Source organism: Hermetia illucens, chromosome 3 (genome assembly GCF_905115235.1).
Source record: "Hermetia illucens chromosome 3, iHerIll2.2.curated.20191125, whole genome shotgun sequence".
Taxonomy (NCBI): Eukaryota; Metazoa; Arthropoda; class Insecta; order Diptera; family Stratiomyidae; genus Hermetia; species Hermetia illucens.
The window spans coordinates 111,608,050-111,622,523 of NC_051851.1; positions in this window are offsets into that span (position 1 = coordinate 111,608,050).

The following is a 14,474-nucleotide window of genomic DNA, read 5'->3' on the forward strand; positions in this document are numbered from 1 at the left end:
CGGTTGATGTACCGCCTACCCGGCTTGGTGACCCCGAGGATTGCAGAGGCCGCTTTGTGGATCGTGTCTTTCATTTGGTTCCATGATTCTTCCACATTCGTAATGGTTGGCAATCGTATGAGTGAGACCGTTTCTTCTTTCTTCTCACCAAATCGCCACCATTTAATGCGCGGCGGGCCAGTGCGTTCTTCACGCTCTTTTATCGGTGGCTTAATTCGCAGGACGGCAATCAACGGCCGATGTTGAGGTGCGATGGTCTCGTAGGGAACGACTTTGCAATCAGTGTCAGTGGTAAAATGTTGGCGTCTTATGAGAATATAGTCGATTTGCGTTTTATTGTTCCCACTATAAAATGTAGGAAGATGAGACAATCGTTTGATGAACCATATATTCATAAGTACAAGGTCATGGGTGTCCGCAAAATCGATTATACGCTCGCCACCTTCATTGCGCGCTCCGAACCCCTTTCCCCATGGCACCTGCTACCGTCTGCCTTTTTACCCACATGACCATTAAGGTCGCCGACAATGATTATGTAATCGTCAGCAGGCACGTGATAAATCTTTTCATCGAGAAGTTGCCAGAAGGCATCTTTCTCGGCATCAGGTCGGCCTGTCTGTGGTGCATACGCGGTGAAGAAGTGAATAGTGCGATCAGCTAATATAATGGTGAGCTTCATCAGCCGATCATCAAATCGTTCGACTTCTTTAATGGCATCACGGAAACCCTCTGAGATGGCAATGCCAACACCATATTGAGTGTGTGGGTTACCAAGCAGCATAGTAGAATAACACCAACTATACTCTATTTATCTCTTTCCCTGATCTCAGCATTTTATTTTTGTTTTACTGAGGATAGTACAGAGTACGTTGCCTCAAACCCTCCTCCTTTACCTGGGCTTGGGACCAGCATACTATGTTAATAGCTGCAGCAGATAGTGGCAGCATTAAAAGCCACCGTCTTTGAGTTGGCAGAGGTCGTCGGTTTTTATGTTCGGGAACTAGGACTAGATCAAAGTCTAGATTCGCATCCTGAAATAGGCGATCGGATAGTAGGTCGTCGGAACCTTCGGCGAATACCGGGGCATACTGGTACGATTGTAGGTTCGTCGAAAATACAAAGAAATGTAAGAGGGTTTACTTAACAGGCCCCTCATTGTCCCCACGGCTATCCTTAGGTCATCTTCAAAATTATTGCAACATCACTACCGAGCATAGTCTCTCTGAGCCCGTTAAGCATGATGTTCAGCACCACATCAACACTAGTCTACTACGGCTCTCCAATCTTTTCTATGGTGCGTCCATTATCACCGCAGAAGCTCGCAGTTGCACGGAAAAAGTTCGAAGAACTTCTTAAGCAAGGTATTTTCAGACCTTCAGACAGTTGTTGGTCTTCGACACTTCACATGGGCTCTAAATCCAATGGCGACTACAGACGTCTAAATGGTCAGACGATTCCAGATCGATACCCCATCCCATTCATCCACGATTTTGTGCACTCTGTCGCAAACTGCCGTATTTTCTCGACTTTGGACTTAGTCAAGGCATCCCATCAGATCCTTGTAGCTCCCGAAGAAATTCTGAAAACCATAATATGCACGTCTTTCGGACTCTTCGAGTACACTAGGATGACTTTTGGACTGTGCAACGTGGCGCAAACCTTTCAGAGATTGTTGTCAGCCAATAGAGCCTATTTCAGTTTACAAAAACTGTTCCGCTCGAAACGTCTCAACAATGATCTCGCCAACCCTCATGTATTCCTCGCAAACTTGGGTTCTTAGCAAGAAAAATTGCGAACTCTTGGCCGCGTTCAAGAGAAGAATCCTTCGAAGAATTTTTGACCCTCTACATGAGGATGGACGATTCCGTAGCCTACATAACGACGAAATCTATGAGCGATACCATGACCGTCCGGTTGTGGATAAAATCCGGCTCAATAGGTTACGGCGGGCGGGTCACTTAATCCGTATGGATGAGGATGATCCCACCCGGAAAGTCTATAAGGGCAATATCTATGGTAAAATAAGAAGACGAGGCAGATCCTGCCTATAATGGAGCGATGGCGTAGGGCAGGACGCCAGACAGCTTTTAGGGATATCGAATTGGTGTCTGGAGTTCCTTATTAAGGCAGGCCTAGACCGGATACGGGTGTTGCGCCGTTGATGATGATGAGTTTGTCCAACTCTGAGAAAAAGGCGGACTCAAACTACATTTCCTGGTCGGTGATTATAATTACCGGCACATTAAAGCGTGGAATACATTCTTGGATTGCGTGGTGGACCGAGGGAACAATCCTACCTCATGCTTTGTAGTCCTCCACTTCTGGAATGCGAAGCACTGCCTGGCCCAAAAATTAATGTCCTTGTTAATGAACGCTCAGAAATACTTCGCGGTGATTAACCTATTCGTTGTCCGAATGCCTGTGTCATGATTTTGATTTGTTTAATGTTTCTTCAAATATATTTCGTTTGTTTTATGTTCCTCACATTCAAACATTTCCATTAAAGAGAAAACAAATGTGCATTTTCTGCTTAACGAAATTAAATAACTTAACAAGAGGAGTTCGAAAGCATGAAAATATTATTCCTGTTGACGGTTCTACTTTTTTCTTCCAGCAGACTGTTTTTCTGTCAGGTCGCTCCGTCAACCTCGTGACTGTCAACCCGCTTCCGCTAAGCGAATCCACACATAGGTGCACCAGATCGTGAGCTGCGTGAAATACTTCCTTTCGGAAATCGGCCGCAATGTTAAGCCTTGGCCCCTTGTCTAAGGTTTCGCAGTATATACTGGATGTTGTGCAGAAGGTAGGAAACTCGCTAAATGTGTATTTGGAATTGGTCCTCAAGCTATGAAGAACTGCGTCGTTCTTCTGTGCCTCGACGATTGCCGGAAAATCGATGGTGGCGGGGATCTTGACCTCTGCAACACATGATAAAACATCAGCAACCACGTTATTTTTTCCAGACACGTGTTGAATGTCGGAAATGAAGCGGCTGATAATGCTCAAGTGACAAAATTGGTGAGGGGACACTTTGCCGGGCTTTTGTTTCAAAACAAAAGTGAATGGCGTATGATCCATGAACCAAATTAACGGGTACAATGCGGTCCATCTGGTCTGTGCTCAGTATGCAGGGACCCACAGAGCCCCGATTTTCCGGGTGTCATAGCCTCACCTCATTAACAAGATTCCGCCAGCTGCGAGCTTTGCTTTTATTTATAGCGCTGCGGAGTCCCCTTTTGCTGATCTATATTGTATCTTTATGGCACATGCCTCCGCGTTGGCGTACAAACGTTGTACCAAACGGCGGAACTTATGACACTCCGTAGGTCGGCAATTTCTGCCGTCCACCAGTCCATAGAAGACTTGTCGCGCCTGGGGCCCCTCCGGGGCATGGAAGTCTCACACGCCGGCCTTATCAGGTTCATCACTGAATTTGCGGCGATGTCAGCTGCGACGCTACCACCCCCCAATAGCGTCGACGAACTTCCCGATGTTCGCTCTCGCGACATTTCACACGCAAGGGATTGTCGTGTTGGTGCTCGCCGGCTATTCGCGTCAACCACCTCGAACGCAATGTACTGATAATAATTTGCCGAGAAGTCTTCTAGGACTCGCCACCCGTCCACCGATGATGCCAGAGATTCCAACGCAAAAGTGATGTCAGGAATGCTTCCTTCACAACCTGGGCGCCGAAACGTTGGCGTGGATCCGGTGTATAAAACTACGAGCCCGGTTCTCGCCGCCATTTCCAGAATCCGTTTCCCTCTGGAGTCTGACTGAGGCATGTCCCATTTAAATCACCGCCAACCAGGATTCGTCCCTCCGTGCTCGAAACGGCGCCCTCCAGAGCATCAAGCTGGCTCTGAAAGTTCGGCTTCGTCTCATTCGACGTCAGGTAAACGCTAAAAAAAAGTAATCCCTAAACACCGGATCCAGACAAATCCGTCCCCCCGGCCTTCGGCAAGAACACGAAGTCGAACGTCGTCCCGAACCCAGATGGCAGCGGCGCCGGATAAGTCGAGATACGAGTTATGTTTCAGTATTGCTCGCTAATCAGTACTAGATCAGCATTTACCTCCGCAGCGAACTGTGCTAGCAACTGGTGAGCGGTTGCACTCCGGTGCATGTTAATTTGCAAAATGCGAATCTTGGCGTTCGTACCCTAGCCCTCTCCAATTCCACCCTGAAGATCGGACACCGTCCAGAGCCCGCAGTGTGTGCAACGCTTTCACCAGACGCACCACGTTTCCTGCAAAGAACACAACTTTGGCTTTCCTTGCAAGTCTTCGCTTGATGACCCACTTGTCCGCATCTCCGGCATGCTGTCCTCCTGTCCGGACCCTTGCTAGCTGCTGACGTATGTTCATAGTCCAGACACCTGTAGAACTTGGTGGGGACTATCCGCATTCGTACCCTGCATACTACCCATCCAATTTTGATTCTCCCGCTGTTAAGGAGTTTCCTCGCATATTGCTCGGGGACTTCTACCACGGCGAGCTTTTGGCCTCGAGCATTTACAGAGGTAATACCTATCCGGGCATTGGTTACCTCTGAACATTCACGCTTGAGCGCCTCCTCTACTTCGACTTTTTCTGTGAGGCAGTCAAGACCCCGTATTTCTAGAGAGCACATGGTTTCTAGGCTGGAAACAAGAGCCTTCTCCCCCAATAGCGATATCGTCAGCATAGGGAACTAGTTGGGTGGACTTAAAGAGGATCATACCTCTTCCATTTACCTCGGCATCACGGATAACTTTCTCCAGGGCCAGGTTAAAGAGGACGCATGATAGGGTACCCCCTTGTCGTAGACCGTTGTTGATGTCGAATGGTCTTGAGAGTGATCCTGCTGCTTTTATCTGGCCTCGCACATTGGTCAGGGTCAGCCTAGTCACTCTTATTAATTTCGTCGAGATACCGAATTCTCTAATGGCTATGTACAGTTTTACCCTGGCTATGCTATCATAGGTGGCTTTAAAGTCGATGAATATATGGTGCAACTGTTGTCCATATTCCAACAGTTCCATCGTTTGCCGCAGAGAGAAAATCTGATCTGTTGCTGATTTACGTGGAGTGAAGCTTCTTTGGTATGGGCCGCTCCAATATGCCCATTCTGTCGGAAATCAGATTTCCCTCTTTGTCTCGGCAGGATGAGCATCGAGGTGTATAAGGCTTCATCCTGCTGACTTGTTGGTAAAACTTGCGCGCCTGGTGCGGTTGCCCCCTGTACTTTTCTAGTTCACAGACTTGTTGGTTCTCCCAGGGTTCCTTCTTCCGTCTGTGAAGTCGCTTCTCCGCTCGACGGAGTTCGTGATAAGTCTCTGCGCGTGCACGCGTTCTTTGAGAATGCAACATTACTCGGTATGCGGCATTCTTCCGTTCCGTTCCTGGCTTACATTCATCGTCAAACCAGCCGTTCCGTTGGGCAAACTCCTCGGCTTTAAACGCCAAGGACAACCGTGTACCACTAGCAGTCCAATGGGATGCTCGAAAGGTGGCACAGGACGCAGAATCGGGAAGTATTTGCTGCAAGTCCCGCAAAGTTAGCATACGGCAAGAACCCGAGACTGCCAAACGACCCTGTTCGCGACATCAAGTCGGTAATACAAATTCTGTTGTATTCATATTTTCAAGTTCGAATCCGAATTCTGTTGTATTCAAATGTTAGTATTCATAGCGAATATTGACGCCTTAATGAGCTGATCATGGTGAACATATAGATGGTGGAGTTGGACTTAATTTCCCAAAAACAGAAGAAGGAAGAACAGTCTTGAATTTGCAGAGAAACGACAACTTTGACCTATTATAATAAATGTATATATCTTAGTAATAGTGCGATTTCCACAGAACTTGGTAAGATCATGCTCTGTATTGTAGCCTACGTTGCTGCAAAATTTCGTGATTCTAGGATAAATTTAAGGGTAGTAAATTACCAAAAAATATAGTATACTATACTAGTATACAACGGATATCGGTATGGGTGGTTTTTCGGAGCCTTCCATGTAATGGCAGCCTCTTGATTTCTGATTTGTCGGTTGGGTAGTTTCTAAGAAAAGAATTTACACCCCCCTTTTGCATGTATGGAGCCCCCCTTAAATTGGACGTAAAATGATGTTACTTACTGTATGCGTGAGCTTTCACAGTTCCCACCTTTCTACCAAATTTGGTGTCAATCGTTACCACCGTCTCCGAGAAGAACGCGTGTGACGGATGGACAGATAGACAATATAGGGTATAACATAGAGCATGATCTCACCAAGTTTGGTGGAAATCGCACTATTACTAACAAAGTTATAATGCGTCAAAGTATCGCTTCTTTGCAAATTCAAGGCTATTAATGTCAACAACATCCGAAAGTGGATATTCTCACTCACACGCACTAAGAAATACACAAAACCTTTCGTACCTGAAGCGTCCAGCTTCCGGGTTCCCGACTTTTTTTATCTGTATATCATCTCGAAACTAAAAGTGCACAAAGGATAATTAATGCGTGCAATCGGGTTGGCAGATGGGCTGGGGCAGGGAGGAATTATCTACTAAACAGACGTGCAAGGTCTTCTTGAACGAGAATTTTCATTTTTGCGGTGGCGAAAGGGAGACTGTGGAGATAACGTGGGTCGGAACATCACGAGTTAAATAGAGTGCCGCGCGTGGTCTTCGCGTATTATAATCGCCTCAGACTCAAGTATTTATTGAAGTTCGCATAGAACTGAAGCGGTGGCCCTTGTCCGGCAGAGAAGTGGAAAAGTCGAGCAGTTTGGGAGAAAGATCGCGAACAGTCGACCTGAAGCAACATGCTCATTAAGGACTTCCGTGCAACTTCACCGCTGACTGTACAGGAGTACTGTTCTCTGTAGGCGGGACTTCGTGGCTGTCCTAATCCTCTAGGTGTTCACCCTCCAGTTGGGAAACTGATTAGAGAGAAAAATATAAATAAATAAATAAATAAAATGCGGAAGAGATTATTTAAAAAAAAAGAAAAAAAAAAACTGCTAAAAAAATCTCTTTATATGAAGCCAACAGGATATCCTCAGAATATGTACAGTAAATTTAATAAGAAATATCGACAGTGGTGACCAGATAAATGTTACAAAAGAGCTCTGTAACCAACTCGATTCGAAAACATTTGAGCATTGCAGCTTTTTTTGTTTTTCACAATATTTTTAAGATCACTACTGTGAAACACAATGAGTTTGGAAGTCCCGTTATTGAAATTGAACAAAATTTGGAAGAAAATGTGCGTGAATTGATTCTTAGTAGTGACTGGAGTGTCAACAGTGAAAATGCGGAAGTTAACTAGTGAGCTGGAATTTGTGTTTTTGAAGTTAAGAGACGGGAATCTGTTACTGACCGCTATCGGGAAAGAAGAAGAAGATCTTTAGGGAGAACTTCTGGAAGTGGAGAAGCGATCTAAATGACGACGGCGCGGGTGGAACGTGTTTTAAAGGAAATTTGCCTAAAAAAACGATGTTTGACTTAGAACGCATATTTGCTTCCATGCAAAAATGGGATAGTGAATTCAAAGCCAAACAAAACCACAGTGGGCTTAGAGAGTCGCCTTCGAAAATGCCACGCCTGATTGGTATCTCTCCTGATGTTTGTGAGGATACCGATAGCTTCGTGCTCCATTTCTTCGTCAATGTTCTGAGGAGAAGAACGACATTCAGGTTGATTTTGTACAAGCGTAGCACTTGTAGTAACCACGAATGTGATATGGAGTCAAAGGCTGATTTATAATCGATGTAGGCTGTCGAGATATTTCGATTTTGGTGGACAGCCTGCTTTACAGCGACCGTATCGATTATAAGCTATTCTTTACAGCCTCGGGAGCCTTTTGCGCATCTTTATTGCGCCTCAGCTATCAATTTATAATATCAAGATTTTTTAAGATAGATAGGAAGATAAATAATTGGTCGATATTTTGAAGGGCAAGAGGTACCCTATTCCTTGAGGATGAGGAAAGTTCGTTGCTTCTAAATTGCAACGGCTGGATTCGCTCCAAACACTTCTCCAGAAGTTTTTTGCCTGATCCAGATCGAGGTTACTCTCCCTCCCTGAGTTGGTGAGATTTTTGTAGAATCCCCGTTGGTTTTCGAGGAACAATGTGCTGTCTGTCGTTTACTGAAAGCTTTTTTGGTACCTACGGATGCGATTGGAGCATACCGCAAGTTTCTGCTTCAGCACCTCGAGGATTTCTTCGATTGGCATATCATTGGACAGTAGTTTCCAATGATGTTCGCAACGCATCTGTACATTCTTGGTGATGGATTTCCAAGGAGTGCTTGCGTGACACGACCAATCTCCTTTTTCACCTTTTCGACTCTTTTGTTGAGTCGAAATACCCAGAACGATAAAGTCCTTCTGCGCATACCTCTGTTATTCGCTCTAAAATGTTGATTATGAAGACGAATAACCGTGGCAGCTGCAACGTAAATCAGGCTGTGAACCTCTGTAGCAGTGATTTTGCTAGCCAAACGATCAGCCAAAATTCTGTCAACGGCAACAATGATGTTAGTAATTGCCGAAGTAAACTCCAATTTTGGGATCTTTGACCTAGCGTTTGGGAGAATCTCAGCATATTCTGTGAATGCGACTTGGAATGCGGAAAGCCTTATTGTGAATTAGGTCGACATCCCCAGTCACTAAGCTTCTCCTGATTACTGGATTCATGGAGTGCCTTGTAGGTAGAGTATTCGTGTTACTCCTTTGTTCCGGTTCGGTAAGACCGAGCTCAAGTGAAACTTCGAAGAAAATTTGTTGCCTGGTTGGTAGGCCAACTCGATTATTTTTCACTATCACCCGATACTGGCTGACGACGTTCTGTTCCGGAACATGATTTAGTTCCGGAAAGCGGGTTATGAACGCGTCATGGGCTCGGTGTCTGTACCCTGATGGATTCCCTTCCAAATCCGTGACAAGGTAATAGGCGCGAACGATAAATTCGTTAAGTTGGTACGTCCAAACCATATGACGCCTAGGTCTCCCGTCTCTGGTGGTTGACGGCATAACCGCCACAAAATCCAAGGGCGAAGAGCCGCTCTGATGTTGTTGAGCGACTCTAACCGTGTTGGGTACTGTCTTCGTCTCCCTGGGGTCTCATCAAAAAAATTTGAAATATTATCCCTAATTTTGTTCCCACGAGTGTTGGGGAGGCAGTCAACCCTGCAGCACAGCCCCAATGTTGCAATGCCCTATAGTTACCTCCAAAGGTAGGAAAGGTATTTGTAGGGGAACAGCTGAAATACAGTGTAACTTGACTGCAATTCATCTGATAGGGACGTCGATTCCTTCACCCCGGATTACGGATTTGTTAAACAGGTTTACTCCCCTTGAAGGGGAAGAATCGTTCAGCTTGTCTGCGGCTACTTATTTACAAGATTAACTTGCGATATTCGTAACTGACCCGGTAGACCATGTCATTATCTGCAACCCATGACACGCGCCTGGTCACATACAACTCTGCATTTGCCACTCAGGTGGGGATTACCCTGGTGCGCCAGGGATTGTTACCGGACAGGACTCTTCGGACTACAGCACAAGTTGCAAGATTTGTCGCTTTTTGCAACTCCATGTATAGCCCAGCCCTAAGATCGAGCGTTTTTAGCGCTTTTTGTAAATTTTGCGGAACTAATCTCGTCGCTAAAATTACCACTGGAACTACTTCGATCTTTTGTAGGCCAAGAGGCCGTAATTGCGGATTTTTTTCGTGCTCTATTTCAACAGTGTTCCGGTCCAATGGTACGGCTACATCGATTATGAAGCACGCTCGTGAAGTTAGGAATGCGTCGGTCTCATGGTCAACCATTTGTTGACCATTCCATGTCGAAGCCTGGCAACAACAAATTTTTTATATGACATCCTCAGAAACGGTTGTACCAATTGACACCAAGTTTGCCGGGAAGTTGAGAACTGTGAACTGTGTGGAATTCAAAGGGGAAATCTCCATACATGCAAAAGGGAGGTGTATTTTTTTTTACCAAATATAGCCATGTGGGGTATCAAATAAAAGTTCTCGATTATTACTTTTCAACGCTGGCCTGAATTCTGACATCTAATGCAGAAGGGAAGAGGGCGGGGGCTGACACTGGTCATTTTTTTAACGAATCCATTCTCAGAAAAAAATTCAAGTGCTGCCACTATACTGTGCCTAGGCTCCGAAATACTCCCATACCAATAACTGTTTAAATAAAGTTAATAGTAATAAATTGCTATAACTTTTAGTAATTAACTGTAATTTACTTAAGCTCATCCTAGAATCATGCATCAATCATCATGTCGAGGGTTATGATAGGTTAGTTATATTGAATGTGTGTTATTTGTTTTTTCATATTATTCACATGTTGTCTAACGACATTACTGGATCTTATTTCGTTAATTATACCGCTGATATAGTGGTGTTTTCATCTGGCCGGGCCTTGGAGATTACTTTCCCACAACCCCCTGGCCTCCTATCTTCTGGAGATGATAATGAAACTAGCCGCCACTTTGGCAACTATCCTTCGCCTTTTGATAATGAAAACAATAGCAATAACCAATGTGATTGCTTCTATCCCTTCAACTATTGCACACCCGTGAGGAATATATTGCTGGTAACTTCCTTAAGACCCTAATACTTATTCCAATTCTTTGCCCAGCGTTATAATTTTCCTATCGTCCCATCTAGACCAATCATACTCAGATCCTCGGGTTGATGGCAACTAGGAGTGCCTGACTCGTACTGCTGAGTGCAATTCATCACTGTGCTTCTGGGTAACTCTTTATATTAAAGGTAGCTACGTCTATAGGGCAACAAGAGAATTTTACAACGTAACGGGGAATCGCAGCTCCAATTGAGTATTGTTACAAAAAAGAGAAATTGATTTCACTTGTCTTTTAAACATAATACATAACTAGGATTTTATACGGATCACATAGGACTCCTTTCCCCATCTTCTTACTGAACACCAAGCTTGCGCATTCTTGCTATTATTTATAATTTCCTGTACACAAACTGGCCCGGTTCCAATAATTTTAGACTCAAAAGAGAGCGGCTATCCTAGCTTTTTTTTTTGGGAGTAGGGTAGGTGAATGCGTTTACGCACAGAGTATTGGACTCCCGCAACAACACGCTGGCGGACTACCAACTAAACAACTCCCTGTCATCAGAGATCTACCCTGGAACCGTTTGACACATTACTTCGGTCCAGCCCTCCCGCTCTCCCGGCTTTGGGAGCCTTCAAGTCAGGGAATTCCTTTCACCAACGGGAGGGGAGGAAGGGAATTGTTAGTTCAGGGAACCCCTTACCATCCGATCCCTCCGCCGGTCGAGTTCAATCTTCTTCGTAGTAAGAAGAGCCCGAACATAATGCGCAATACGATTCCAGCTGCCAGCGCTCTTCAGCATCTCTCTGACAATGTTGTCTGGAGAGAGCTCCCCTGTGTCTGCATAAAGCTTCTGGCGGAGGCCGCCCCACCTCTCGCAAGAGAAAAAGGTGTGTTCAGCGTCATCCGCGATTCTATTGCAGAACACACAATCAGGAGATCGCGCCTTCCCAACCCTGTGCAGGTAAGACTGAAAACCTCCATGCCCACTTAGAAGTTGGGTAAGGAAGTAATCAATCTCACCGTGCGTTCTGTTCAGCCATGGGTCTAATTTGTCGATGAGCCGCGCAGTCCACTTGCCCCTTGGCTCATTTTGCCAAGAAAGTTGCCACTCGTTAAGGGTGCGTTGACGTTCTTCACGGGCAACCACTTCTCTTATGTTTTCTCCCTTACGGTGATAGATAGCTTTGCGCTCCTTGGCAAGGAGGGCAACGGGGATCACTCCCGCAATCACCATTACAGCCGGTTCGGAGACGGTGCGATAAGCAGACGCCACTCGCAAAGCTCCCCGCCTCTGCACTTGAGCGAGGCGTTTACGATGCACCTCCTTGCCAAGGGCATCAGCCCATACCTCCGCACCATAGAGAAGGGCGGACTGCGTTGCTCCCATGAGGAGACGTCTCCTAGTTGATATAGGGCCCCCGACATTCGCCATTAGCCGACTCAAGGCCGCGACTCCTGCTGCAGCCCTGTCCGCTACTGCTTTAATTTGCTCGAAGAAGCTCATCTTCGAGTCGAGCATTAAACCAAGGTATTTAATCGCTGGTTTCGACTCTATACTCAACTCGCCGATTGATATGGGACGCAAGGTCGGGATTCTCCTTCTGGTCAGGATGACTACTTCGGTTTTTTCCAGCGCAAGGTTGAAACCGTGAACAGCCATCCATCCGCTTACCCGTCGCATCAATATGCCAAGTCTGCTTTGCGCCTGTTCAACAGTGCGTCCGGCAACAAGTGCCGCAACGTCATCTGCATAACCGACCAGGCGCGACTCTTCGGGCATATCGAGTCTCAGCAGACTATCGTAGGAAGCGTTCCAGAGGTCCGGCCCTAGGATGGATCCCTGTGCTACTCCCGACGTGATTTCCATCCTCCTCTGGCCCTCTAGGGTCTTATAGAACAGGGAGCGGTCTTTCAGATAATCCCTCAATATCCGCAAGAGATAGCTTGGCACGTGACAGGAGCTCTCTAGTGTGCCTAGCATATCTGTCCATCTTACGGAGTTGAAGGCATTTTTGCCATCAAGCGTTATGAGGAGCACTATCCGTCGAGATCGGCGGCTGTGTGCCCCGGCTCGATTAAACGCATCTACGACCTCCATAACAGCATCCACTGTAGATTTCCCTGTTGTAAACCCGAACTGCCTTGCAGATAAGTCCCCGGCAACACGGATCGCTTCAGCGAGTCTACCCCTGATGAGCTTCTCGAGCACTTTTCCGGCCGTGTCAAGCGGTATGCAGACGGGAGCTCCGGGTCTCCTTTACCCTTACTGATCAACGCGAGTCTGGCCACTTTCCAGCGACAAGGAAAAATGCCCTCCTTCAAGCAGGCGTTGAATACTTCAAGCAGCAATTCTGACCGTTGGGCGAACATGAGTTTGTAAACTTCCGCCGGGATGCCATCAGGAACTGGTGCCTTCCTGTTCTTCATAGTGAGAACCACTTCTTCGAGTTCTCTCATTGTGAAAAGGGGACAATCCACGATGCTTTCCGCGCTATTTACATCAACCCGTACAGGGTGTCTGGGGAACAATGCCCGCACAATGCGGTCCATCTGGTCTGTGCTCAATATGCAGGGCTTCCGCAGAGCCCCGATTTTCCGAGTGACAAGCTTATAACCAAGTCCCCACGGGTCATCATTCACCTCATTAACAAGATTTTGCCAGCCGCGAGCTTTGCTTTTATTTATAGCGCTGCGGAGCCTCCTTTCTGCTGATCTATATTGTGCCTTTATGGCACATGCCTCCTCGTTGGCGTACAAACGTTGCGCCAAACGGCGGAACTTATGACACTCCTTCCGTAGGTCGGCAATTTCCGCCGTCCACCAGTACATAGAAGGCTTGTCGCTCCTGGGGCCTCTCCGGGGCATGGAAGCCTCACACGCCGTCGTTATCAGATTCATCACTGAATTTACGACAGTGTCAGCTGCGACACCACCACCCCGCTTCGACGAACCTTCCGATGTTCACCCTCGCGACATTCCACACGCAAGGGGAACGTCGTGTTGATGCTCGCCGGCAATTAGCGCCAAACACTTCGAACGCAATGTACTGATGATCACTTGCCGAGAAGTCTTCTAGGACTCGCCACCCATCCACCGATGATGCCAGAGATTCCGACGCAAAAGTGATGTCAGGAATGCTTCCTTCACAACCTGGGCGCCGAAACGTTGGCGTGGATCCGGTGTTTATAATTACGAGCCCGGTTCTCGCCGCCATTTCCAGAATCCGTTTCCCTCTGGAGTCTGATTGAGGCATGCCCCATTCAAGAGCCCTGGCATTAAAATCACCGCCAACCAGGATTCGTCCCTCCGTGCTCGAAACGGCGTCCTCCAGAGCATCAAGCCGGCGCCGAAAGTCGGGAATCGACTCATTCGGCGTCAGGTAAATGCTAAAAAACGTTATCCCTAAACACCGGATCCAGACAAATCCGCCCCCCCGGCCCCCCAGATGGCAGCGGTGCCGGATAAGTCGAGATACCATGAGGACGGGTCCTTGTTTCAGTATTGCTCGCTAATCAGCACTAGATCAGCATTTACTTCCGCAACGAACTGTGCTAGCAACTGGTGAGCGGTTGCACTCCGGTGCATGTTAATTTGCAAAATGCGAATCATGGCGTTCGCACCCTAGCCCTTTCCAATTCCGCCCTGAAGATCGGACACCGTCCCGAGCCCGCGCCACGATCCCTGCAGAGAACACAACTCTCGCTTTCCTTGCAAGTCTTCGCTTGACGACCCACTTGACCGCATCTCCGGCATGCTGTCCTCCTGTTCGGACTCTTGTAAGCTGCTGACGTGTGTCCATAGTCCAGACACCTGTAGCACTTGGTTGGGACTATCCGCATTCGTAGCCTGCATACTACCCATCCGATTTTGATTCTCCCGCTGTTAAGGAGTTTC